The sequence below is a fragment of the Lissotriton helveticus genome, chromosome 5_1 (genome assembly GCF_964261635.1).
Source record: "Lissotriton helveticus chromosome 5_1, aLisHel1.1, whole genome shotgun sequence".
In the NCBI taxonomy this organism is placed as follows: domain Eukaryota; kingdom Metazoa; phylum Chordata; class Amphibia; order Caudata; family Salamandridae; genus Lissotriton; species Lissotriton helveticus.
The window spans coordinates 1,849,546,680-1,849,574,165 of record NC_136065.1 but is presented as its reverse complement, the minus strand read 5'-3'; the positions used below and the strand labels follow the sequence as shown (position 1 = coordinate 1,849,574,165).

Here is a 27,486-nt window from a genome sequence, read left to right as displayed (position 1 = left end):
CATCTTGCACGGCGAGTCGATGCTCTGACGGTGCAGTACATTATCACTTTATTTCGATCTACTCCCGCCCCCCCTGTCAGGGCGGAGCGATGAGGCACACCCCCGGTCGGTTCAGGCCCCCCGACCGCCCGAAGGACTAACGGGGCGCCGACGCTTTTCCTGGAACCCCCTCGGCTCCAGGTTCTTGGCTTAGGCACCCCTACTGTGCCAGGCAGAGGTATTGACTGTATCCTTCTGCCGCAGAGGTACCCCTACTGTCCATCTGCTTCCAGATCGCCCTGTACTCCGCCACAGCTCTGGAGGAGGCCCCCGTCGTTGACAGAGCCCCCCCACCAACTAGTTACTTTCAGTTGCTGTTAGTGCACTTATCAAAGTCTATTTCTCACCGTATCGGTACCGGCCAATCAAGGTTTCTTGCTATAGTTCTCATGCTCTCAATCACATCGGCCACACCACTTATGGAAATTTCTTAAACGGGTCTTAAGACGCGCCCTTGGTTACATGAGCCATGGTGCATCAATAATCATGACAGTGATTGTCCTGGCAGATCACTGCAAGGTAATTATTTGCGACTGGCTAGGGCCGGCTAGCGGATGCCCGTAACCGTCAATGTCATTCCCAGTTCTCAGTTTAAATGTTTGCCATTATTGCGGTGCTCTCCTTGTACCTGTGTTTGTTACCCTTAGGTGCATGCCCCCACTTCTCTCTGAACACACCGTATGCTATTTTTCACGTGTTGTTTTACCTTTGCACTTGCACAAGCGTCATGGCTGCCTCTGTACGTTTGTTCTAGTGCCTGGGTGTCTGGTATGTATTGCGTACTACCTGTAGAGCCCCACTCAGGGTGGCGTGTATGCCGAACAAGCTTGGCATGCCGATTTTGCTGCACCCCTTATCATCGCCCAAATAGTGGATCCGTGAAGGATTCTCTGGTGTAACCCAGTGCTTGTGTGCTTAAGTAGAGCCTGGGTAGCAGTTTCATACCAGGAAGAGTGTCTGTCTACAATTTAGTAGATTATATCATAAAAGAAATTAGTCGCTTCGTATGTAAACAAAACATTTGGGAACAATACACCTTTGGTAGCGCTAACTTTGTCTACGGGGCACAGCAAGGCCGTTCAATATGGCATTGGTTACTTAACATCAACACTCACTTGTTCAGCATTGGTCCTATCTCCGATGCAGGGGTGTTTGCGCCAGTCCGCATACTGCCAGTTGCAGGTTGCTATGCGTGACATCTTATAATTTGAGTGTACTTATGAGTGACAGTACAATGCTACGAGTGACGCTTCCTCGTACGTAAAGTTAAGCAATGAGACGAGGGAACCGCAGCAGCTCAGCAAGGGGTCGTAATTATCTGATCATTGTGACTTGTGCCGTAGCGTCTACACACACCATTCGCACACATACATAATGTTTATTCAAACTGGAAACAAGTTAACCCCTCGTATTCCAAAGATAGCATGCCTCTGTTTAACTTACTGGCGTAATTGCCGTGACCTATACATACTGTCGAAGTTTGGGACTAGATAAATGTGGCATAGCCATATCTCCAGTCTTTTTACGTGTGACATATAAATGTCTTATGTCTAGCACTTTGCCGCATGTTAGAACCAAGGACTGAATAGAGATCGGCAGTTGCGCCCTTTTAGTAAGCTAATGACATCTCTACTGGTAAATTGAACCAATTATAACGTAGGAACTTTAACATTATTATTAATCCTAGCAAATTTTTAATTAGAAGAACGTTGAATTCTAAGGACGTCATGTATTCATTAAATTGGACTGCGAACTCCCTGTTCAGAATATTTACAGGATGTCTGTTTATTAGAGTATTTTTACTAGGTTTTGGTACTGAATATGTAATGGCAGCAGCGTCGCGTGGCAAGGACTTGAATTCTCGTGGCCAAGCTTTACTGCAAATGAATCACGGCGTTGCCGCAAGCCGTACAGAGTGTATATGAACGTGTGGAGTCTGCGGGATCCCCAACAGCCCGATACGAAAGAATAAAATGCCATATGAGGATATTGACAACTATCAATTAGACGGAAGTGAAGTGTGTTGGGTGCACCCCTCTCCCGCCCTTCACTGCAGGGGGAACGCGTCGCAGAGCGCTGATCCTCAAGATGACTGCTTAAGACGATAGCTATACGGCAAAGTTTGTGACGAGCGCGGTGTAAATGAGGCAGTTTTCCTGGCAGAAATCCGACACGGCCCTCGCTGCATCAGCCCCACTGAACCGCACGATTTCCATTTACTTGTCTGCACTTGTTTCCTTAATGTGACGTGCTCGGCACCCAAATATGTCAGGGTTTTCACGTGGAGGGCAGTTGGCTTGGGCGGAGGGGTTCGCTTGACATAATTTGTACGTATTGGACCCTTGGAACGTGCCTTTTAATAACACGTCGGTTTAGAGGCTAGACACCATCTTCGCTCTAATTGTTGAATGAGTCAAGGTCCTCAACCACGTTTTCCACTCGAAGAGGGGGTAGTACTGAAAAGAACAGAGATTAAGTTAGGGTTAGATTACATTGCTACCTAATTGCAGATCTTAAGGTTCATATCATTCTGATGCTTGTGTAAATTAACTCTGGTGTCAGCCAGTTTGAATAAAGTTAAGCTGTGACCTGACCAGGGTTGAAAAATAGGGTATTGGACAGATAGTCCAGGGGCATTTGAGCAGATCTCGTCCAGCGTGTGGCCTTACAAAAAGGTGGCAGCAGTTACCCTTTAGGGGAGCACTAGCTTTCGAAGATGATAACTTCGGGATTGGATGAGTCACCAAATTGAATTTAAAATTTCCTAGGGCAATAAAGTTGGCGTAATGAACTAGGGAAGAAGCAATACTTCCCCTAGCATGGAGAGAAATTACGTTCCGGGACCAGAAGGACGATAGAGCAGGCAACCAGCTGTGAAGGGTTGACTTTATGGCAAAAAGCCCGGTTTTCAGCTTCTTTAAGGAGGACATGATCAAAGTTAGCCCAGTGACGCAAGAGCTAATAATAGATCTCCATATGCATATATAACACCTCGCCTATTATTAAAATAACATCAGCTCTTCCCATTCCATGTATATAAATACATGCTCACCATTATAACTGCCCACACTGTTGGCTGGCTTAAGGAACACCACATGAAAGTCCAGAAATGTAGTTAAAACTTTGCAATGTTAGGCTTTCCATTTAAGAGAAATGCAGTGACCCAGGGCCAATAATGGCCGGTACAGACCCCTGAATGAAACATTCCAATGTTCATCTTTCTGTTCTTCCCTTCCTAATTTAAAATATTTATAACATTCCAATTGCTTTAAAGCCCTTCTGCCTCATGCTACAATGACTGATAAATGTACTCATCCTTGTAATAGGTCTGAGCTGTGTTTTCAGGGCCTTTAACAACTGTTATTGCCATTGACTGTGGCAGTGCTCTATAATCCTTAATTATGAAATATGTTGCACCACTGACGTAACTAGGGAGACGTGGGTCCCAGTGCAAGCAATAAACAAGAGGCCCTCATTATTGGCCGGGAAGTAAATAGAGCAGCAATCGGAGTGCAATGGGCCCCTCGAGCCGATGGCCCTGGTGCTACTGCACCTGCCGGACAACTGGTAGCTACGACCCTGTGTTTTACTCCACTAAATGTTGGTTGTTTTGCCCCGCCACCCTCAGCAGCTGCCTGCCGCAGGAGTGAATGCACAGCCAGACCCGCTCTGGTACCTGTGAGTTTTCACAGTGGCGAGGGGGATTTTTCTCCTCTCGTCCTGGAATGTTTATTTCATTAGCTAAAAGTGTACTTTTTGTCACCTGTAAAATATTGATGGGAAGACCTGCTCGAAGCTCAGCTAAGGGTTAGTATGTCAGTGGGGCTCTGGAGACACTCTGGTTCACCCCTAGTCTCGGTGATAGCGTGAGGGAAAAAAGACAACGAAGAAAGCATTTCAGCATGAACAAAAAAGCCTCCTGCTTACAATCAGAAGAGACATAATATCCACAAATGGAAAAAAAAGATTCTAAGTGCGTCTTTGCTTTATAGGAGATGAAATGCGGTTTGAGCCCGTAGCACACTGGGAATTTGTATGCAAATTAGCTCGTAAATCCCCTCACAGATGTGTCCTATGTACTGTGCCCTGTCATACTGTGCTCACAGAGATATTACAAAATCGTGGACGGAAAAGAGTTGAACCAGGTGGGTTTTTCAAACCGAAGAATACATGCGTCTCCGAAAGGCTATTTTGACTAAACGAAGAAAGCTAGCAGATGGGAAATTACCCAGGCTTATTCAGAAATAAATTCATTGGGACTCTTTTAAAACAAATGGCAGAACGGGAACAGGGCAGGGGTCAGAGTCAAGGTGATGTGAAAGGAGGACGATTTGAAAGTGAAACTTTGAATCCAGGGGCTTCAAATGTTTGAAACACAATGTGACACACACCTTTCCCGCGGAAAGCATGGAAGTATTGGACTCGATTGCTCAGTCACACACTTCCCCACAACAGCCTTAACCAAATTGCGACACGGAAAGCATGGAGGGATTGGACTCGGTCACTCCCTGGCACAGACTCCAGGCCACGGCATTACAAATCGCGAGACGCACTTTCTCCAGCGGAAAGTTCCCGCGCCCGAAACACGCCCGCACCTTACACAGTACCAGACCTACTGTAAGTAGAATTTGTCCTTAATTTATGCTCATCACATCCTACTCGGACAACCCAAACGCTTCCAACATAAGGCCTTGTAAAGTTGGTGGGTGTAATAATGTGCAGACTGCTGGTTAAGGGTTCATAGAAGTATTTATTAACCAATTACAATCTTATTGAGGAGCGCCGGCCGGCGCTGCCGATCGTTCTCGTCCTCGGCGCGCAATGGGGATGCGCGCGCAGCGCACCAACATGGCCGCCGCACGTCACGTCTACGTGACGTGCATAAACTAGAATGCGCACACTACATATCTCCCCTTTTTACCAAGCTTTGCTGAGTCACTTACAGTTCAGTGTCCAATTCGAAATCTCGATATCTGGAGGGCCTTACCACCTGCCTTCCACTCCTTGTAACCCTGACAGGGTTCTCCATAGTCTCTTGGCTCTGCGTTTCATGGCCTTCTGCTCCTTCACTCACAGCTCCCCCTTCATTCATGTTTCTCTCCAACTTGTCCATTTCTGTTCCTTGACTTCCGTTCTCTCCTTCTTCTTCACTTTCCGTTCCTGCTCTTACTCCGTCTTGCTGCTCACTGGCATCTTGTCTCCTCTCCACGTTCGAATCATCCATGTCTTCCCATTCAGTTCCATGTTGCTCCCAGCCCAGAACCTTGTTGCACCTGGCCATGCGGTCCTGGGACCACACATTCCCATCACTCAGCAGGGCCGCTCGATCATACACTTCCACAACTTGCATCGGCTTGCTATACTTGCTGTCTCCTTTCTTCTGTAGAGTGGCTAACTTTACTCTCACCCACTCTCCTTTTTCCAGGCCTGTCCTTTTTACATTGCTTCGTTTATTGTAATGATTGCTGTAAATTGTCTGTGCTTTTTCCAGGTTGGCCCGCACCACTGCAGGGGACCATTCGCTGGTGACGACCTTTTCTTTCCAGATCCTGTTGTCATGCGTGAATGGTTCTCGCCCCCTCAATATTTGGAAGGGGCTGTACCCCGTGCCAGTGGGGGTTATTCTGTAGGCCCATACCATGTTCTCAAGCGCTTTCTCCCAGTTCTGTTCACTTGATATGGCGGGTTGTATGGCTCCCATCACTACCCTGTTAAACCGCTCCACTAGGCCGTTACCGGCCGGATGGTAGATTGCCGTGTGTTTGACAGTGATGCCATTTCTTTGCATGAACTTGTTCCACCTTTCCGACGTGAACTGGGGCCCATTGTCACTCAAGATCGATTTGGGTATTCCTTCCCTAGTAAAGGTCTCTGACAGAAACTTTATGATGTTCTCTGTGTCCATGGACTCGTCCACTCTCAACTCCGGCCACTTTGAATATCGATCCATGAGTACACACACATATTTCTGTGTGCCTTGGTCCTCTAGGACAGGTCCCAAAATGTCTACAGATAGTTCCTCCCACGGGTTTGAAGGAGGGTCAAACTTTCCTATCGCTGGCCTCAAGGGTTTTAAGGTCTTGTCTGCTCGCTGACATTGTGGACATTCCCTGACATGCCTTTCGGCCCTTATGTCCATGCCTGGCCACCAGTAGTTTTGTTTAGCTCTTGCCTTGAGTTTACATATGCCCAGGTGGCCCTCATGTAGCAGGTCCAAATGTTTTGTGGTGAGGTTCCTTGGGGGATCACCTTGTCTCCTCTGTAAATGAATACCCCCTTGTCTCCTATTGACAGTTCTTCCCGCACTTCATAGTAGGGCCTGAGGCTCGCCTTCACGTTTCTTTTTTCTGGCCATCCTTGTACTATGTGCACCTTTACTTCCTTCATGTCGGTGTCTTCCTCGTATGCCTCTGTCCATTCTTGTTGGCTGATTAATTTCTCTTGGTCTTCTATGAGAGCTACCAACTCCCCACTGCCTGCAGGGTCTTCCTCTCCAGGCTCCATGGCGGCTGCCCTACTCAGGTAATCCGCTACTCGGTTCCGGTTCCCAGGAATGTACTCCACGTCGTACCTAAACTCGAGTAACTTTAGGGACATTTTGGATATCCTGGGGGTGGCACTGGCGTGTCCGCTCGATGTTAGCACCTTCACCAATGGCTTGTGATCTGTTTTGAGTAGAAAATGTGTTCCCCACAGAAATTGCCGGAATCTCGTCATGGCCCATACCACCGCCAGCATCTCTTTCTCAATCACGCTGTATTTGCTCTCTGTATCCGTCAATGCTCTGGATGCAAAACTGATTGTGTCCATTTCCCCTCTTCCTCTGTCTTGCATGAGTACAGCGCCCAGGCCCTTGTCGCTGGCATCAGTCGTCAGTACGGTGGTGCCTTGTGGGTCGTAACCCTTGAGAGGAACAGCTCCTGTGACATCCTTCTTGATAGTTTCAAACTCTGCTTGGGCTTCCGGTGTCCACTGGAACACGGTGCTTTCCCTGGTCAGCAGCCTCATGTGGTGGGTCTTAGAGGCGAAGTGTACCACAAACTTGCTGTAGTACTCCGCCATCCCCAAGAACGACCTGACCTCTTCCTTGTTCCTGGGGGGCGGTGCTTCAGCGATGGCTTTCATGTTTTCCAACTTGGGTGTAACTCCCTGTTGTCCGATCTCGTGTCCTAGGTACGTTACCGATTGTAGGCCCAACCGGCACTTTGTCCACTCCGCTGTCAGGCCCTTGTTCTCCAGCGTTTGTAACACGTTTCCCAGCTTCTGGTCGTGATCCTGCCTGTCCCGCCCCATCACCAGGATGTCGTCCTGGAAATATTGGACGTCCTTGCAGTCCCTGAATAGTTGGTGCATCATTTTCTGGAAGACTGCGGCCGCCGAGGCCAGCCCAAATGGCATACGACAGAACTGGTAACATCCAAACGGAGTGATGAAGGATGTAAGACTTTTGCTGTCCGGGTGAAGTGCTATTTGGTGATAGGCCGATGTCAAGTCGATAGTGGAGTACCACCTTACTCCCCTGGTCTTGGCCAACATTTCTTCGATTCTGGGGAGGGGAAATTTCTCCACCACGATATTTTTGTTCAGTTCTCTCAGGTCCACACAGAGCCGGACCTTCCCATTAGGCTTCATTACGACCACTAAGGGCGCCAACCATTCTGCACAGGTTATCGGTTCTATTATTCCTTTCTTTTCCAACTCTTGGAGTTCTTTCTGGACTGCTTCTCTCACCGCAATCGGTACGTTCCTAACCTTGTGAGCCACCGGGATGGCCCCTTCCTTGAGCACGATCTTGTGTTGAAATTTCTCCATCCGTCCCACCGTGCCTCCGAACACTTTTGGGTAATTCTCCTTCCATTTGTTCAAGTCGGGCCATTCCTCTTGCTCTGCGAGTAATATTTGCTCCTTTCCTCCTGGATCCAGCTTTATTCCCAGGTCGCCCTGGTCTAGCCATCCTAGGACGGAGGGTCCTTTCTCTGCAATGTACAGCTTGCACCATGCTGATCGGCCCCTAAATTCGAACAACAGGCGTCGGAACCCCACCATTGGAATACGGTCGCCATTGTAGGTGACCGGCCGAATGTCTAGTTTCTCCAACTCTGGGCCCAACTTGGGTCTGAACATTTCTTCCCACACTTCCCGTTGGACAATGGTGAATGGGGATCCGGTGTCTGCCACCACAGTGATGGTGATCCCACCCATAGACATGTCCAGGATGGGCTTTGTAGATTTCTTCCCTTCTACGCTCAGTACCTGGTCATATATGCATAAGACGGTGACCACCTCTTCTTCTGCAACCTCCTCCAGATCTTCTTCGCCTTGATCGATGCATTTCACCATTCCCTTGGGATGTTTCTTCCTACACACCTTCTCATAGTGGCCTAAGATGCCACAGTGTAGGCACTTGGCTCGGAACGCTGGACATCTTCTATCGCGTGCGTCGTGGGACCAACTGCCGCATCTGTAGCATGATTTCCTGCCATCAGTACCTGTTTGCTTTCCTTGCCATCTGTTTGTTCCTTTGGCCACTGGGTCTTTGCCTCTCTGGTCTTTGCGGTGGTCTCCTTCTTGTATCCTGTTCACCATCATTGGGGGGCTACGTCTTTCTTGGTCGCGTCAGCGCACCTCCTTGCGAGTTCCGCCCTCTTTACGATGACCATTACATCTTTGAGTGTGGTGTCGCCGCTTGCCCATAACTTGTCTTGGACATTTGTGCTCGTAGTATGCATCACGATCTGATCCTTTATGAATTTGTCTTCCCACAGTGCGTATTTACACTGAGCAGCCAGCTTCCTCAAGGCCGCTACGTATTCTTCTATGGTTTCTCCAGCCCGTTGTTTTATCTGCTGGAAGTTAAACCTGTCCACTGACACGCAGATAGTGGGGCGATAACGCTCGTCCGAGTCTTCCAATGCATGGGCATATACATCCTTATCAGCGTCTTCCCTCTTTTTGGGCACCAGACTCTTGTAAATCCTGAGACCCTCCGGTCCCAGGTTCAGTAACAGGATTCGTTTCTTTCTTTGGGGGGTGAACGATTCTTCATTTTCGTCCTCCAGGACCCCTATGAAATTATCAATATATTCTTTCCAATCCTCCCACTTCATCAGGGGGTCCCCGGGTTTCGGTAGAAATTGCACCGGTGCAATCGCATAGCCTGCTGGCGTGCTCATTCTCACCTCCCTGATCGCTGTCGCTTTGACGTCTTTGCTGGTGGGACTCCCTGGGGTGCTGTCCGTCACTTCTGTGTTGGTGTCCTCCTGGGGACTCTTATTGCTGGTCCCCGCCTCCTCCTCTTTGGTAGCCAGCGCTGTTCCTCCCCGGCGCGGTGTTGCGGGAAGGGTTGCGCAGGGGGCTATCTACTGCGGGGCGTGCTGCTGCCTCTCCGGCCCCTTCGCCGCCTCTCGGGTGGCTGTGGCTCTGCCACGCTCCTCAACTTGCCGTGCTTTGGTGGGCTCAGCCGTGCCCCCTTACGCCCTCTGCTATTGGGCTGTGTGGAGCAGCTCTGCGCTGTAACTAGGTGGTTGGAGGGTTGCCTACCCTGCTGCTGCCCACGTGGGGGGTCCGTTTTCTTTTCTCGAACTTGCCGACTGGAGCCTCCCGACCTCGTCGCCACTGTAAAGTTGGTGGGTGTAATAATGTGCAGACTGCTGGTTAAGGGTTCATAGAAGTATTTATTAACCAATTACAATCCTTTTGAGGAGCGCCGGCCGGCGCTGCCGATCGTTCTCGTCCTCGGCGCGCAATGGGGATGCGCGCGCAGCGCGCCAACATGGCCGCCGCACGTCACGTCTACGTGACGTGCATAAACTAGAATGCGCACACTACAGGCCTCGCTATCAGGTCACCGGCTATACAAGAACTGAATCACAAAGCTGGTGGAAAACTATCATACCGTGTGGGGATAGCTCCAGCGCCCTTAGCGTTATTAGCATCACGCGCCAAACAATGGAGCTAAGTAGCTGCGGGTGCAATACCGCAACACATGGCACACACCAGCACCAGACTAACGCTACGTAAGCAATGATGGCACTTATGCAAGTATCTAAAGCAAACCCTTCGTCAAGCCAAATCTATGTAGCTCAACTTAATACAAACCCAGACCTCCTTCTTAGCTCTGTGTACCGAAACCTGCTCCTCGGTATGAATTCGCGTTGGGAAGAGCAGGCTGCGGAATCGTGACGTTCTTCTAATGAGGGCCTATAGTCCGTTTTTACTTTGGAAGAGGAACATGCGGTACATAATATCACGCCCAGTGGGCCCCACCGCCAATCAGCGGCTCTACGTAAGCACTGCTCATAGGTAGCCATAATGTAAGCGACTATTATTCAGCGTTTACAGAGTGGAGTAGGTATTACAGTGAACATTCGTCTTTGTTCTTTGAACCTCTTTATCAACCGATCTATAGCCTAAGAGCAAATCTCGGAGCCATGCTTTTAATGGTGATATATATATCTATGATACAGTCAAATGCCCAAACTGAAATATTCAATGCTATGTATTAACATTATACATCATGCCATTCTGGTTGTAATATGCATCTCATTAATGCCGCAGACATACAACTAGACAATTTACGTGCACGTCCTTGCAAGATTGGATGTGAAAAGTACACAAAACAATGCTACGTATCGCACCAGAAGGAGACTCGTCCGAGCAAGAGACGCCTCAAAGATGCCGCGCACCTCCCGTTAACTACATTATGGCGCTACACTGTTTCCCTGAATTTCCCACAATGCACTTCACTTCTCCATACCAAAAAAGGGGGGGGGGATAAACGAACGGCCTGAACAGGGACGTGAACCCTGGACCCTCAGATCACAAGCCTGATGCTCTACCAACTGAGCTATGAATTAAGGTGACTTCTCACGGCTGCAGGGTACTGTACAACAGGAAAGGCGCTCGGGCAGCCAATGCAAAACATCCTGCACGAATTATTTCAGCGAGATCTTGAAGGCAGAACAATATAAACAAGGCAAGAGAGTCGCAGTACACAAGTAAACAAGCTGTTCGCAAAGCTGCTCGGGAAAGTTCACACGCTACCGTAATGCCATAACTTTTATTCAAGGGTTTGTATTTTATCCATTTGAGTTCACCAATATATCTCCGTTTGGTGAATAAAGGAGTCCGGAAACGGTAGGTACGTTCGAAAATTCATTTCAAATGTGCTCGCTCCCGCGGCTCAGCTTGCCAGCACTGGCCCACATTAAACAATACCAACATCCATTTTAAAACTCTACAAAGGTGCGAGCAGAAAAGCTGCAGCTCGTGCGTGGGGTCTCTGAAAAGGGCGCGGCCGATGCAATCAACAATGCTGAGACGCGCCGGATAGAAAAGGCGCAAAGAAAGGGACACGCACTCATAGTGCCGATGCTGCCATTCCCAACATCCCTCGGCTTCTGACCGAGTTCCAACAAGGAGATGGGGAAACCCATGACGGGTGAAAAAACATACCAAACTCGCGGTATCAACGCAACTTGTTTGAACAGTGTTACCCACGCTCTCCCTCGGCCCCCCCCAAACCGCTGCTCTGCGACGGGACAACAAACGACCAAAGCCCCCGATCATCGCTTCTTCCCGCTCCGTGTCCTCAAACGCCTAACAACCCGCAAGCGGGCCCAATAACACCAGGACTCACCGCAGACCCGTTGAGGTAACAACCCGACGCAAGACCAGCGAGGCATGCAGAGACGCCGGAGGGGAACAACACAGCGCAGAGCAGCCCAGGGAACGAGCGCGGCAGGAGAGACCGAGCAGCGTTGCTGTGCTCTCTATAAACCCCTTGGGAACGCCCACCCCGCCAGAGGGCGCCCTCCCATTGGTCGCGCCCTCCCATTGGTCATTAGCGAGGAGGGCGGCTCAAAGACTGGCGCGCTGCAGTTCCTCTCGCGCGGCATGTGGTACTAAGACGCTGTCTCGCTCAGCTCCCCTTTGCGTCGCGCGGCCAGCGGCAGAGGTGCCGCAACCGCGGTGAGGAGGTCTGGGTGTAGACAAATTCTGCAGCTGATATATTGGCCTCCGGGACCAGAGTGGAAAACCCGACAATTGTGGGGCAACAACATGCAGCAGCACTGGTGGTACATGTCTGCCTCCCCAGCGCCTTCAGTGGTGAGATAAGCTGGATTGCCACTGGGGCGTCTCTGTGAGACATACTCCAGTCCCCCTGGTTCTCCTGTGGAGTGCCCTACAGCTGAGCCAGGGATGTGCTTGCGAGTTCCCTGTGGTAGGTCTGCCAGCGAGTTGAGCATGGTGAACGGGGGCTCCTAAAGGGCTGCGGACAACCTGCCATCTTGGAGCTGGCCCCTGGCACTGAGGACTGCAAAAACAGAAACTTAGAGACATTGGGCCAAAGACCTCCATTTTAGCAGCACCCCGCCGGAGCCCAGACTACTGTGCAGGTATGAGCATCTGCACCCTCACCTGTTTGGTCTCATTGGGAGGGAGACTAAAGTGAGGTAGGGGACCACCAGGCTAACTTCCCTCTGGAAGCACCTGCACCCTCCCCTTGTCCTACCGAGAGGCCCATCACGCATTGTAGTGCACAAAAGCTAACAAGCTTTGAGGCGTCAGCTAGCCCCATTCACTCTGGCCATGACAGAAGGTAGGGGCAAGAAAGACACCTCTGTCAAGTCCATGCTACTGCAATCCTCCAGCCAACAGGGGACTTCTTGAAACATGTGGACACTCCCATAGGCAATTGTGATATGGAGGCCCATCCGGCAGACTCAAATATAACCGTTGACCTTCTACTGGAGGCATTCCAAGACCGTAAGGATGAAATCCTCATGTTCAAGTCAGACCTGCACGGTGGCTTACCGGAGGTGCCCAGGGATGTCTCTGTCTTGGGCTCCAGAATGGAAGAGGTTGTAGAGGGGCCTGCATGAACAGGTGGATGACTATGAGAAGCTAACAACTGTTGGAACAATACCACCAGCAACTCCAAGAACTTAAGTGGAAATACCTGGAGAATAGATCACCCTGGAACAACGTCCACATATGCAGCATTCCCTTGGAAGTTCAGTCTGCAGATCTATCTACGTATGTCCAAGACCTTTTCAGGGCCGTCCTTAAGAACCCGGCTGGATTGTTCATCGCCTGGACAAAACCCACAGAGTAGCCCCAAGGCACCTAGCCGGAGCCTCACCGACAGATGTCCAAAGCCTGCGATGGAGTCCAGAGCTCTTTTAATGGTGTCACACTGCAAATATTTCAAGACTTGTCACCGATCACTTTAGCTAAATGCAGATCTTTTAAATCCATTACAGACTTTTTGCAATCAGCGGAGATCAAGTGGAGATGGGGCCATCCCTGCAGGCTTCCCTTCCAGTGGAAGGTAAAGCTAGACCCATTAACTCTCTGGCATGCAGTTCACAAACTCTTGAATTTGGCTCTCAATGAATTACCAGAATCCCATGAGCTGGGGGGGGGGGGGAAACACAAAAGAGGGGGTAGACCACCGTTCATCGGGTCCGTCAATCTTGGAGGCCCGACACCGAGTTGATAGAGGGCAGCAAGGAGAGACTCCTGTCTCACTTATGTCAGACTGCCAGGGACAGCCTGGAGCCCCCGACAAGAAAGGGTACACCAGAGGAGCAGCAATTACCCTATGTTTTGCCTAGAGAACTAGAGCCCATTTAGTGCATGAAAAACCACTTCCTCGTCACCCACAATTGACGAGAAGGAGATGGGGACCTGGGGAAGCCACCTGGGCACACACAAATGGCGCTAACCCCCCAGAGACTCTGACTGCACTTCTCTCCGTGGACTCAAGGTCTGGGAAAGTCATGACCAAGGTACCCATGCAGGATCTTCTCCGATCCCCTACAGAGGACACTATTGTTTGGTGTTTGTTTGTTTTTCTTGTTTCAGAGCTGGTTGGGGAACACAAAAGGGTTCAGCACCCCCTACACAAGAGGCATTCACAGACACACCTATCCACACTAGGGCGCTCAAGACCCACCTCAGCTACCCATACCCATTGACTTGCCATGACTATCAATCCCACTCTACGGGTTTTAAGGTATAATGCTCAGGGCTTCAATAGCCCTACAAAGAGGCTCAGCATTATGGGGGAGCTGAAGAGGTCCATGGCAGACATCTGTCTGCTGCCAAAGACACACTTCCTCAAAGGGGACCTACATCAACTGCGTTATATATTCTGCCCACTCCAATACCATGCACCGGCCCCACCAAAACAGCAGGGGTGGCAAGCCTGTTTAGGAACCCCACAAGATTCAGTGAGCACAGGGTTCAGTGTGACTCGGGGAGGTGGCTGTTACTACTGGGTGACTGGGAGGGAACTCCCATCGCGATAGGCAGCCTCTACTGTCCAAACACAGGCCAGGAAGCATTCCTATTACCTTTAGTACAAAAGATAGCTGGAGTCAATGGCCGCCCACTTCTAATCGGGAGTGACCTAAACGTAGTCATGAATACTAACTTTGACAAGTCGCGACAGCAGGTGGGAGGTATTCCAACCTTGTAGGCAGTGGACAGAAGTGTCCTCCACGATTTGAGTCTGACCCACGTCTGGAGATACCAACACCCGTTAACGACGGACTATTGCCATTATTCACCAGTCCATAACAACTGTGCCAGGATTGAATACCAGTTGGTTGATCACTGACTACTGTCCCAAGAAGATGACACATTTTAGGAACCTATGACACTGTCAGACCATGTCCCAATTCTAAAATCGATGTACTGGCCCAGTCCTAAAGTAACACGTAGCAAAGAAAAAGGGAGGGCGCCCATATAACCTTCTAGAGCTTAGGCTACACCGTAAACATCTGAACACAAAGAAAGAAAGCTCTAGCAGGAAACAGTCAATTAACTTATCAAGAGGCAGACTTAATATTAGTCACCTCTGGTGCAAAAGAAACTCGCCAAGTATGAATTAATCATTAGCTGTTAAACAACAAAAGAGTGTTGTATGGTTATACAGGACCACACGTAGGAGCAGAAGTGGAAGTGAACCGACCTCACTTGGGTGGGTTAGGAAGGCCCTCACTCACCACCTGGTGATGACATGCTTCATCAATAGCAAAAACAACAAGTGATGGACTGAATGTGGATCAATGTCACACACTCCCCCAGTCAAAAGATCTGGGCCCAAATCCATCGTTTTTTTGCACTCCACACCACCCTGGGTTAGACAATGGCGATATGCAAATCAGCTCTGACCCTGTTGCCCCATGGGAACAGTCCAGTCCGAACTACAGAAGCCATGTCCTTCCCAGAACGGAATCAAGCATCCGAGGACCGGACCGGTTTCGAGGTAACACCTCTCTTCAGCCCGGCTAGCTTGACTCCAAGTGGTGTGGAGTGCCTGGGACCCACGTCTGGGCATCCCCAGCGCACTTAGGGCGGCAATTGCAAAAACAACAAGTGATGGACTGAATGTGGATCAATGTCACACACTCCCCCAGTCAAAAGATCTGGGCCCAAATCCATCGTTTTTTTGCACTCCACACCACCCTGGGTTAGACAATGGCGATATGCAAATCAGCTCTGACCCTGTTGCCCCATGGGAACAGTCCAGTCCGAACTACAGAAGCCATGTCCTTCCCAGAACGGAATCAAGCATCCGAGGACCGGACCGGTTTCGAGGTGACACCTCTCTTCAGCCCGGCTAGCTTGACTCCAAGTGGTGTGGAGTGCCACACGTAGGAGCAGAAGTGGAAGTGAACCGACCTCACTTGGGTGGGTTAGGAAGGCCCTCACTCACCACCTGGTGATGACATGCTTCATCAATAGGCCCCACTAAAGAGGCAGAGTGCATCTTTAGTGTGCTTCAATGCCAGATCTACTGCGGAGCAGGATTTGTGAGTTTAGGCGTGCAGTGAAAGTAAAATAAATGGTGGTGAAGCGTATATAAAAATGTCTAAGTGTAGCCAAAAAATGATTTATTGTATGGTCACTTAAGGCATATATTAAAATTATGTGTTGGAAAGCAGTCCACAATTAATTGTGTGGTTATTTCCAAGAATTATCGTCAGTCAACATGTTTCTACCTATGAAACGGTGTACCGTCGGGGTCCGGTCTGAGGGTTCTCGCAGGTACACAGCGGATGCCTAGCGTCAAGGGCGGTGTGCCAAATACGCTTCCACCCCCCTCCTGTGACCCATGGTGTTCCCTCGCGACACCGCTAAAGTGCAGAAACCTAATGTTTAGAAGCCTCCTAAACCAGGAGTTACTAGGAAGACATTTTTTCTTCCTTTTTGCACTTTTTTCACTCTTTTTTCACTTTCACGCCCCTAGGTAAGGGTGGGCCTTAGCGCGTCCATACCACCAGGGTCTAGAACACTCCTATAGTCCTGATGAATGCCTGGTAACCTTACACCGTTTCATAGGCAGAAACATGTTGACTGACGATAATTCTTGGAAATAACCACACAATTAATTGTGGACTGCTTTCCAACACATAATTTTAATATATGCCTTAAGTGACCATACAATAAATCTTTTTGGGCTACACTTAGACATTTTTATATACCCTTCACCACCATTTATTTTACTTTCACTGCACGCCAAAACTCACAAATCCTGCTCCGCAGTAGATCTGGTGTTGAAGCACACTAAAGAGGCACTCTGCCTCTTTAGTGGGGCCCAATGATGAAGCATGTCATCACCAGGTGGTGAGTGAGGGCCTTCCTAACCCACCCAAGTGAGGTCGGTTCACTTCCACTTCTGCTCCTACGTGTGGTCCTGTATAACCATACAACACTCTTTTGTTGTTTAACAGATATAACCAGGGAATAAGAGTGTTATCTACCTCTCCCTATCTCTCTCTTTGTTGATACACTGGATTAATCATTAGTCATAGTCCTGGATATATTATAAACCCCTTAACTATTTGGAGGCATTATTGTGCAAAAATTCAGCAAGACAACAGTGACCGCACAACTAATTCCTTGTTCTCATTTAAAATATTTTTTATCAAAGATATCTTTCATCATTTTTACAAGCATAATAAAAAATAATGTACACCATTAAGAATACAAATCATCATACAAAGTACAAAGAAAAATTCAAAATATAATGTCAAGTAGGTGAACAGGAGTAACCGCCGTGACTGATAACTTGCCCTTAATAAAGCAATGACAATAGAAATATGCAGTCTTCAGGTAGCAACGTCAAATCATACATCGACCATCTTATACATGGCTTAAATAATTGCCTCAATCAATAATTTTATGGTCAAGGACCCAGTGGGTTACATATACATCTTTCACTTTTAGAAGAATTGATGTTGATCCTGGAAAATATGGGTCTACATGTTTCAGCCTTCCAATTATGGTCTCCTCAGGACATAGCAGGACCAGAGTCACCCAAACTCGAATTAATTTAAACGGGGATGTGGTGAATTTCAAAGGAAACTCTAACATTACTTTTGCCAGCCGGCAAAAGTTAGCAAAGGAAATAAAGTCTGTCCTCTCCTAAAAGTACCACCGGTGGAGATATTTTTCAGTACACGCTCTGCTACACAGATTAATTTGGACCTTAAAATCTTCAACTATCCGGGCTCTGTCTCATCCGTGATCCGAAAACTTTCAGGTTCATATAAAGTAAATATCCACGATATTTACGAGAGGACTCACTTTATTTCCTTCGCCAGCCTTTGCCGGCTGGCAAAAGTTAAGTTGGAGTTTCCTTTGGAATTCTCCACATCCCTGTTTAAATTAATTCGAATTTGGGTGACTCTGGCCCACTATGTCCTGAGAAGGCCATAATTGGAAGGCCTGGTGCCTGGAGACAGAATGACTCTTTTCTGAAGGACCAGGTAGAACAGCATGAGGGGACGACCTCCTCAAGAGAATATCTTCAATTGAATCATACAGAAGGGTGTTGGACACCCTGAAAATAGTGGTGAGGGCAGTGTTCATTAGAGAAGCTAGCCGTCTTACATGGATTAGAGCGGTCAAGCTTCTCCCACTCAAGGACGGGCTACTCCGAGTAGAGCACCTTTATTAATCCAACCCTTCCAAGAAACTCTGGTGGAACCTTACTGCGCCTTGCAGTCAAATCCACTCTCTGGAATAATAAAAGGCCAATTATATTTTCACTGGTTGCCCCTATTCTATGAGGGGGTAATAAGGCAGGATCACTCTTCTCAAACAAATTGCATACCCAGCTGAAAAAGGGCTATATTTGAGAAGGTCTGAATATAGCTGGCGCCACATGCTTCTAAGAGGGGGAGAAGGCAGACGCCTTCCATGATTTCTGCAGTGCTCTGTATAAAGCTGGCCACTCAGACACAGAGTCTCAACATGCCTATGTGTAGTCTCCCTCTCTCTACCGCACCTTTCTGGCAATGAACGAGAGGTTCTAGATGATCCTATTTTGCAATCAGAATTTTTGACTACTATATAACATATGAAACTAGGGAAAGCCTGGGGGACGACAGCTTTACAGCTGTATTTTATAAACACTGTTCCCCACTGATAGCCCCCTTATTGACTGAGGTCTACAACCAATTGTCGCCGTCCTGCAGCCTGAATCCGATGATGGCGGAGGTCACAATAGCACTGATCTCCAAACCAGATAATGAACTAATCCAGTGCCAATCCTACAGGCCCATCTCCCTTTTAAACGTTGACACCAAAATTATGGCTAAGATCCTTGTGACCCGCCTAGAGGCATGCCTTCCCAATCTGATACACGCAGATCAGACAATCTTTGTACCACCCAGATCTACCAGTGACAGCACTAAAAACACCCAACATATCATAGATATCCCTCAGCAACACCAAATGACTCCCCTGGGTCGTTAGTGTTAATGGCACCACATTACTGATGGTTTGGATCCAAAGGGGTACCAGACAGGGCTGTCCACTTTCCCCTCTGCTCTTTGCTCTGTACCTGGAGCCCCTTCTTCAGTGCATCCGAGAGGATGAGGAGATTCATGAAGTACCTTTTCACCAGGACACTTTCAAGGTAGCGGCCTTTGTAACTGATATCTTGCTTTCTCTATAGGACCCGCCCAATCTCTGCAGAATCTCTTACCATTACTGGCAGAATACGAGACTCTTGCAGACCTAATTTGTTTATTTGTTTATTTTTGTGTTTTATAGAGTGAAAACTTCACCCGTGAGGGTATCAGAGCGCTTTACATGGTATACATTGTTGAACAAGCAAAAGGTTTCATGTGCAGAGACAAACAAGATCAACTTGTATGGTTACAATCACCATCAGAGTCATTAACAAAAATAAAGGTTCCATATGTTCTCATCGTGGGGAGTTGGTGATCTGGGAAAGCGGTAGTAATAGAATAGTCCGGCACAATGTAGTGGTTGCGGGCAGGTCTTAGACGAGGAATTTACCCATGAGGAAGGTTTTGGTCTCATTTTTGAAGCATGCTAGGGAAGGGATTTTCCTGATGGAAGGTGGGAGAGAGTTCCAAGTTCTTGGTGCTACTCCGGTGAACGCCCTGTTGTAGGTAGGGTGACCTGGGGAAATCACTGGGCATGGTAGTGTTAGGTGGAAGAGTGCACATCCACAGGCTCCATAGGGAGACCCCCTATCGTTGGATGCTTGACTCCCTTTCATACCTGTGGGTAAGTTTGACCCCAGATCTCTAAACCTGCGCTAGAAGCAATTTCAAATAGTTAGCGCCATCACTTAAGGCATTCACCTCATCATTACGCCTTCACTCCCTTTCTTGGGTGGGGAAGATAGCCTCTTCTAAAATGACAACCCTACACAAGATACTGTACATTTTCCAGGCCCCCAATTGCCTCTGCGGAAGTCAGAAATATGCAAATGACGGACATCTGCAAAATCCTTTATTAGGTGGGTAAGTGCCCTCGATTCCAATACATGACCAGCACAAGGCACCTGACTCGTGGAGGACTGGGAATCCATAATCTTCCCTTCTGCTATCTGGTGTCTCAGGTGCGCTAATCATGGAATGGCTATAGGGCAAGATGGATAAACCCTGCTACTTTATAGACAAGAATATGATAGCCTGGTCACTAGCGGAGGTGCTATGGCACCCTAAGAGTCAGAGGTGCCGCAATCTTTACACTTCTCCCATCACAAGAGTCACTCTCAAGGCTTGGGGCCACCTCTCCTATTACAGGGGAATAACCACTTTCCCATCGTCTTTGACCCCAATATATGAGAAATTAGATTTCTCACCCAGCCTGGAGAGATACAAATTCCAGATTTGGATTATGAATTACTCTTACCGCCTTAAAGACTTATTCCATAAGGTCTCCATCCGCCCCTTTCAAGACCTTAAGCAGACATACAATATACCGGAGCATGAACAATTTCCTTATCTACAGATGAGACTTCATCCCCCTGTGAGAGCAGCAGCCACGAGGACTATCACATACTTTGAGTCGTTTTTACAAAGCCTCACTTCCTCACGACACCTGATCTCTGAAATATACGCCCCCCTGCTCATTCACGCCACTCAAATGACCACTCCTTACAGAAAATGCCTGGAGGAAAATCTGGGGGCTGGCATTGAGCGACAAGCAATGGGGGAAATCCACACATGAACAACGAATTTTGCCAAACATGATCAGGGGTGAGAAGTGCTCTATAAGATGTTGTATAGATTTTTAATTTTTATTTTTATTTTAAAGAGTTTTATATAGTGCGAACTTGACCCGAATCGGGTATCAGAGCACTTTTCATAGCACCAGTTGTGTTACATTAGGACACATTCATTTTTGGTAGGAACGGGGAGATTAAATGATTTGCCCAGAATCACAGGATGTTCTGCGTCATTGCCGAGATTCGAGGTTGACAGCCCCTAGCCATTAGGCCAACTCCTCTCCCAGATGGCACTACACACCAGTGTGTCTCCATATCATGGACAAAAGCAATTTTAAGGACTGTTGGAGAGGATGCGTAGAGATGGGAACTCTCTTCCACGTCATATGGACTTGCCCACACCTGGGGATATACTGGGAGGAAGTCCTGGCCACCATAGCAGGTATAAAAGGGCTGCCCCTTCATAATGATCCGGCATTGAGCAAACTTACCCCCTCCATTCACGTAAAGGGAGCGGAATATCTCACCTCCTACTATCCGCCAAAAAGACTATATTAAGCTTTGGGGGAAAGACCTTATTCCAAACACCATTCAGTCATAAGCTAGCAGCATGACTTGCACCGCATGTACCATCCACGCAAAACTTTCTCCTGCAAGGGGACTTCAACTATCATGGCCACGTAGTCATTGACCCTGATGTACCTATCCTGATGTCCAATCTTGAAATGCTTGACCTTCACTTGATTAGGACTGACCCCTCACCCACCGCTGGCCACGTTCTAGATCTCATTTCTTCCACATCAAGGCTTCTTTCGGTAAACTTCCCTCTAACCTGACCTGGACGGATACATTTTTTAATCAGTTTTCAGATCCCCACCTTGATCATTTCGGAAAAACCTGTAGCCCTGAAGCACTCTAGGGCTAGACCCTGGAAACAGATTACTTTAGCGTCTCTTCAATCCGTCTTCCTTTGCCCTGTCCTAGACAACCTAATTCAGCTTTAGCCCCATTCCACAACACCTTCTCCAATGCTCTTGACATTGTTGCTCCCCCTAAAGAACTCCCTGCTAAATTATGTAACCTAATGCCCTCTAGTACACTGCCAAACTGAAAACGGAAAAATCAAGCTATAAAAGACTGGCACGTAAATGGAGAGCTTCAAAATATAGCACTGATAACCAAACTTAAAATTAGCACTAAGTGCCTATCATTGCAAAAGCAGGACAGCACGTAGGCATTATATCATCAACAGGATACCCCAAGCACACAGCTCTACGAAGGATCTATTCAAAGTCCTAAACGACTTTACTAAACCCAGAGGGGCATATTTACATGGGCTTTATCACAGCTTTTTTGGCTTAAAAAGCCAAAAAAGCGGAGATAAAACTATCACCCTATTTACAAGAGGCTGCTAACATGCATATTCGCATGTTAGCACCCTTTTTCCCAACGCCTCCCTTTGCATCTCTAATGAGATGCAAAGTGGGCGTCACTGGGCATACCCGGATGGACTACCTTGCAAATAGCGCTGATGTTCACAGCGCGATATTTACAAGGCTGCCCCAGCATTTTAACCTGTGGGTCGTATCAGCAAGGTTATCGCGGTTTTGCAGGGAACTTTGCTGGAAAACCAGCGATGTTCCCTGCAATACGGCGATAACCTCGCTATCTCTGGAATTTTTATCGCCCTGGAAAAACGCGTTGTTAATAATGCGATACTAGGGCGATAAATTCCAGAGATAGCCTGCGATAACAAAATTATCAACGGCCAGCGATAATTATTTCTGGGCGTTGATAATATGCCCCAGAGTCTGCTCCTCAATAATCCCTGCCTCCCAGACACTTTGTGACACCTTAGCCAGCGACTTCCAAACTAAAATCAACAACATCTATCATGAATTCCACTCAGTGGCTAGACCATTTACCTTTTCCAGCACTACCGATTCTCCAATCTTCAATCTCCCAATCTCAAATGCTCGACTTGCTAGCCAAAGTCAAATTTGGCTCCTCCTCGGATCTCTGACCTCCGTACATCATTGCCACTCTATCCACTCTCCTTGCACTGGCTATTACATCATTGTGCAATCATTCCCTAACCTTACGCACCATTCCACGTTTATGGAAAGTAGAACATGTCACACCTATTTTATAGAAAACAATGCAGATCCCAAGGAGCCTGCTAATTATTGTGACATTTCTCTTCTCCCCCTACTGGACAAAGGTCTAGAGTACTACGTCAACAAACAGTTCTCCACCTACTTGGAGAATCATAATTTTCTGGCTACCTCTCAATCTTCTTTCAGACCTTCTCACAGCACCGAAACTGCCATATCAGCAGTAGTCGATACAATTAGGTTAACCTTGGACGCCAAAAATCCCACCATGATGGTTTTGCTTGAACTGTCGGTGGTGTTTGATGTCATCTCACACCACCATCTTGATTCAGAGTCTCTACCAGATTGGTACTCAGGGTACCACCATTGACTGGTTTATAGATTGCCACCTGGAGGTCCCTTAATTGTCTTCAATTGAATAGGGACAAAACAGAGATTCTCCTGTATGGCAAAGCCCAGCTCCTTTGGACGGATGACTTGTGGCCGGCCAAGCTCGACTCTGCCCCCTCGCCCAGTAGAACAGCCAGGAACCTGCTCATAGTCTTAGATGCCAAACTATTTATGAGAGACCAGAGCACCTGCTTCGGCTTACTGCACCTTTTCAGGAAAATATTTCAGTGGCTTCCTTTGAGCTTCTGTAAGACACTCACCCCGGTATTAATCATTAGTCGCGTGGATTATGGCAATTTCCTAATTCTCACATCAAATAATTCCCTTTTATCTAAAATGCAGGTGACTCAAAATACTGCTGCCCACCTAATCAAAAAATTGCCTCCTCGGACACCGTTGGCCCCCACGCTCAGAGCCCTTCATTGGCTCCATATTAGAAAGAGAGCACTGTTCAAACTGCTCTGCCTGACTTACAATTCGGTGACAGCCATAGGCCCAAAATACATACAAGACAGGCTCACTATCCACCATCCTGACAGAAATGTAAGATCGAAAAATCAACTTCTTTTAAGTCCTCAGCGCATTTGAGCATCAAAATTTGGTGGCCGGCCTTTCACCTATCTTCCCCATTACCACTAGAAAAGGCTTCCCCTCTTCATTCTTGCATGCCCTAGTTTCTCTGGTTTTAAAAAGCATCTCAAAACCTGTCTGTTCTAATGTGCTTCCTCCTCATCTATCCGCCTGTCACACATGTCCCTTCGGGGAGGAGTCTTTGCATTTTGTCAAGTACCCATTAACATAACATAACAGAACCTTGATATGTCTATAGAACATTTGGCTGCTTATGGCTCATGAAAAGATAGGACATGACGTCCAGGATGCATCAGCCAAGTTTATTAGGACGTGGGACCCTGTCCTGGAATGCCATATTCCAGATACCAGAGAATTGACATGCCCTAGGCTCCTGTGGGCCTAGGGTACGACGCACCATGGCACAAGGATTGACAGATGCGTCAGATATTCGGACGCATCTGTTGGCCCAAAAGCCATGCATTGCTGGAGTTGTGTTGCAAGCCCGACGCAACTCCAGCAATTCATGCGGAGGCCTATACTTATTGCTCTGCACCACTCCTTACGCCTGCTCCAAGCAGACGTAAGGTTTTGATGCCGTGGTTTCCTAGAAGTGGCAGTGACATCTTGTATATTTCACTGCCTCACTTCTACGCGGCTTTCCTGCATGGGTACGCCCACCCTGCATACATTATACCTGACGCAGGTATAATGTGACTCAGGGCTGTACAATGTGACACATCTCCCTAGATGCACCACGTTGTAAATTGGCTGCATTGTTTACGCTGCAGTTGCGTCACAAAAGTGATGCAACGGCGGTGTAAAAGTGTCACAAGGGGCTTGTAAATCTGCCCCTCAGCATACACCATGAGATGGCTGTTTTATGAAGGCTCGTCGTTTTACCTGTTGTGCAATCATACGATATTTTTATTGTTATTGTGAATTAGTACTTAGAGGAATAATCTGTGCTCGTTTTAATATCCTTCATATATCTTCTTGATGAATTGAGATATTGCTTTACACTTAACTCTTCTTGGACTACAGACCATGTGCATTAACCACAGCAGACATCCAGCCTTTGGAGGGAGCCCAGAAGTGTCTATTTATAGTGCAGTTTGGGTCTCACCCTCCCTTCTAGGTCATCACAGGACAAGGTATGCAGCGTGTCAACATCTTAGCATGAGTAGGTCTGACAAGAACCAAGATTAGAGCCACACTGTGCTATGATCATTCAGTAGTCCGTATAGCCTATGCTGCATTTCTAGAGCTACTGTCTAATGTAAGGGGTGATCTAAAAAATCCCAATATGTAAAACGTTAACGATCATTCACTTCAATCCACGCACTGGCAAACCATTAGGTGTTTAATATGCCAATGCATGTTGCTGTGTTTTCACGTGTTAGCACATTGAAGCCAACCTTTTGGCTTTGATCATGCTTGTTTTATTTTTGCCTCCAAGTCCAAAGCCTATGTTCACTAAGCCTCCTTAAAGATAGATTTTTGTTTATGCTGTGGAGTTTCACCTGCACTAAGGTTGTGCCCTGACTCTCTCATTCATGCCTCAAGCCCCAGTGTGCATGTTCTTTATCTTCACCTTATAACTGACTGAGATGTACAAAGGTTTTAATATAGCCTTATAGCCCACCATAGCGGACTATACCGGCTATTAAAGGCCCGCTCCAGCGTTAAAGGCTCGAGCCAAAGGTGAGGGCCTTTAACAAGGGAGCGGAAGTTTAATAGCCGGTATAGCCCAGCTACGAAGGGCTATAAGGCTATTAGAACATTCTGCCACTAGAGGGCAGAATGTGCTAACAAATAAAACAAAGACCTCTTGGAGTCCGAGCGGGTTCTGAGAGGCCTTTGTGAAAATAACATTGGAATGTTGCTTTATGGGCCTTTACTAACCTGTAGAAGCTCGGAGCACTCCATTGTCTTCAATTCAGTGCTCCACATTCCAATGTTATAATATGTTATATGTTGCCCAGCCTCTCCGATGTCAGCCTCAGTCATTGAGGACCATATTTACTAACGTTTCAGGCAAGGCAATGCAGCATGGGAACTTGCGTTACATGAAACGGAGCGAGTAGTAATGTGCCATATTAACTAAGATATGGCACACTTCTGCTCCCACCTAGTGCTGGTGCACTGTGTGTGTTGCCTAGCACCAATGCAGGCAGCCTTGCAATATAGTGCAAGTGTGCCTGCTTTATGAGCAGGTTTATGGTTGTGCAGGAAGAAACCTTCCTGCAGCACAACAATTCGTAGAGGCTTACTCCTCTTTCTATGTGTTCTGCAGAACGTAGCACACGTGGGAAGAGGACAACATATATTTTACCTTGTTATGCCTCTCTGTAGTTGGCACACCATTGTGGTGCAAGCTCAGCTTTACTGCATTTAGTGAAACTAGTATCTAGTAATTCCATGGGTGCATGCACGGGAATACCCATGCTGTACCCAAGGAATGCCGACTACAATGAAATCTAGAGCAACAAGGTCACGAAAGGCAGCACAAAATTGCTGCTTGCTGATTTTGTAAATCCGATTTAAGGACTTTTTTTGCCTTGCAATGACTTGTGTCATTCAAGGACAGTGCAAGTCTTTAGTAAATCTGTCCGTAAATGTTTAGTCCTGGGTGGGAGACTGATACAAACCCTGTTTGCATATCAATAAAGTTAGCAACTCACTGACGGCCCCACAGTGTGTGCTCTACTCATCTCATAAGTGAAGAAATGGCATTAGGGAACAAAACTGATCTGGCTTGTTTGAACGTGTTGCTGTAAATTAGTAAGTTTCATAATATTTTACTCATAAATATGCAAATAAACCTTATATTAAATTCCTATGCAATGATTTCATTGAGAATCGTCTTCTTCTTTAGAAACAATATAAACGATTTCTTCAAATCAGGGGGCAGACAGATTATTTTAAAATTGTGCAGTAACCAGGAATTCAACTTTCCAAAGTTGCTGCACTGTTTTGGACAAGGGGTAAAAAGCAGTTCAGATCCATATTTATTAAAAATAACCAGATCAATATTTATTAAAAATACCTTCTGCTGCTCACTAACCCTGTGCTGTCACACAGGCAAGCTGTCTAGTGCCACACAGGCAAGCTGTCTAGTGCCACACACAACCTTTGCGCCATGGTACAGAGGTGGGTGTGTACGTGTGTGATGTTCAGAGTATGATTTGTACTGGAAGTTTACCCTTCCAGTACAAAGTCCTGTGCCTAGATAAACTGTTAAACTGTACAGTGCAGCACACATGCTTTGTGTGGAATGTTTAGAGAAACATAAATATGTCCTCTTTCTTTCATCTCCTCAAAGGAGGCATTAGTTTTTTGATGCAAAGCCCGGTCTGCCATCCTTGTAAATCAGGCATTTTGTTTGAGAGTTTTATATAGCACAAACTTGCCATGAAGGTATCAGAGCGCTTTACACGAGCACCAGTTGCGTTACATGAGGACACTTTTTTTTTGTTTTTGTTAGGCACGGAGAGATTAAATGATTTGCCCAGAATCACAGGATGTTGCGTGTCCTTGCCGAGACTCGAACCCGGTTCCCCAGATTTGAGGTTGACCGCCCTAGCCGTTAGGCCACATCATCTCAGCTTTGCATCAAAAACTATGGGTGCTCACAAAGGAGGCCTCACCAGTTTGCCTTATTGCCTTTAGAAATGGCAGATTGAAAGACGCGACATATAGAAACAACTAGGTCATACATTGGGCCGGACAGAGACCAGAAAACAGCAACCACCAAAGACCTAACAACCATATAATCTTTACTGAAAGAGAAATTCCACAAAAAAGATAAGACCATGCTGTACAGACACCTGAGCAATTCCCTCAAACCAACATATGCGATAAAAT

At 47.4% G+C, this 27,486-nt stretch overlaps 1 protein-coding gene across 1 annotated transcript in view; it reads left to right on the top strand.

Moving 5' to 3' along the window:
- The window catches only part of ABI3 (ABI family member 3), a 299,602-nt gene that overhangs the window by 109,555 nt on the left and 162,561 nt on the right, over nucleotides 1-27,486 (top strand). The gene's annotated exons all lie outside the window — the stretch shown is intronic.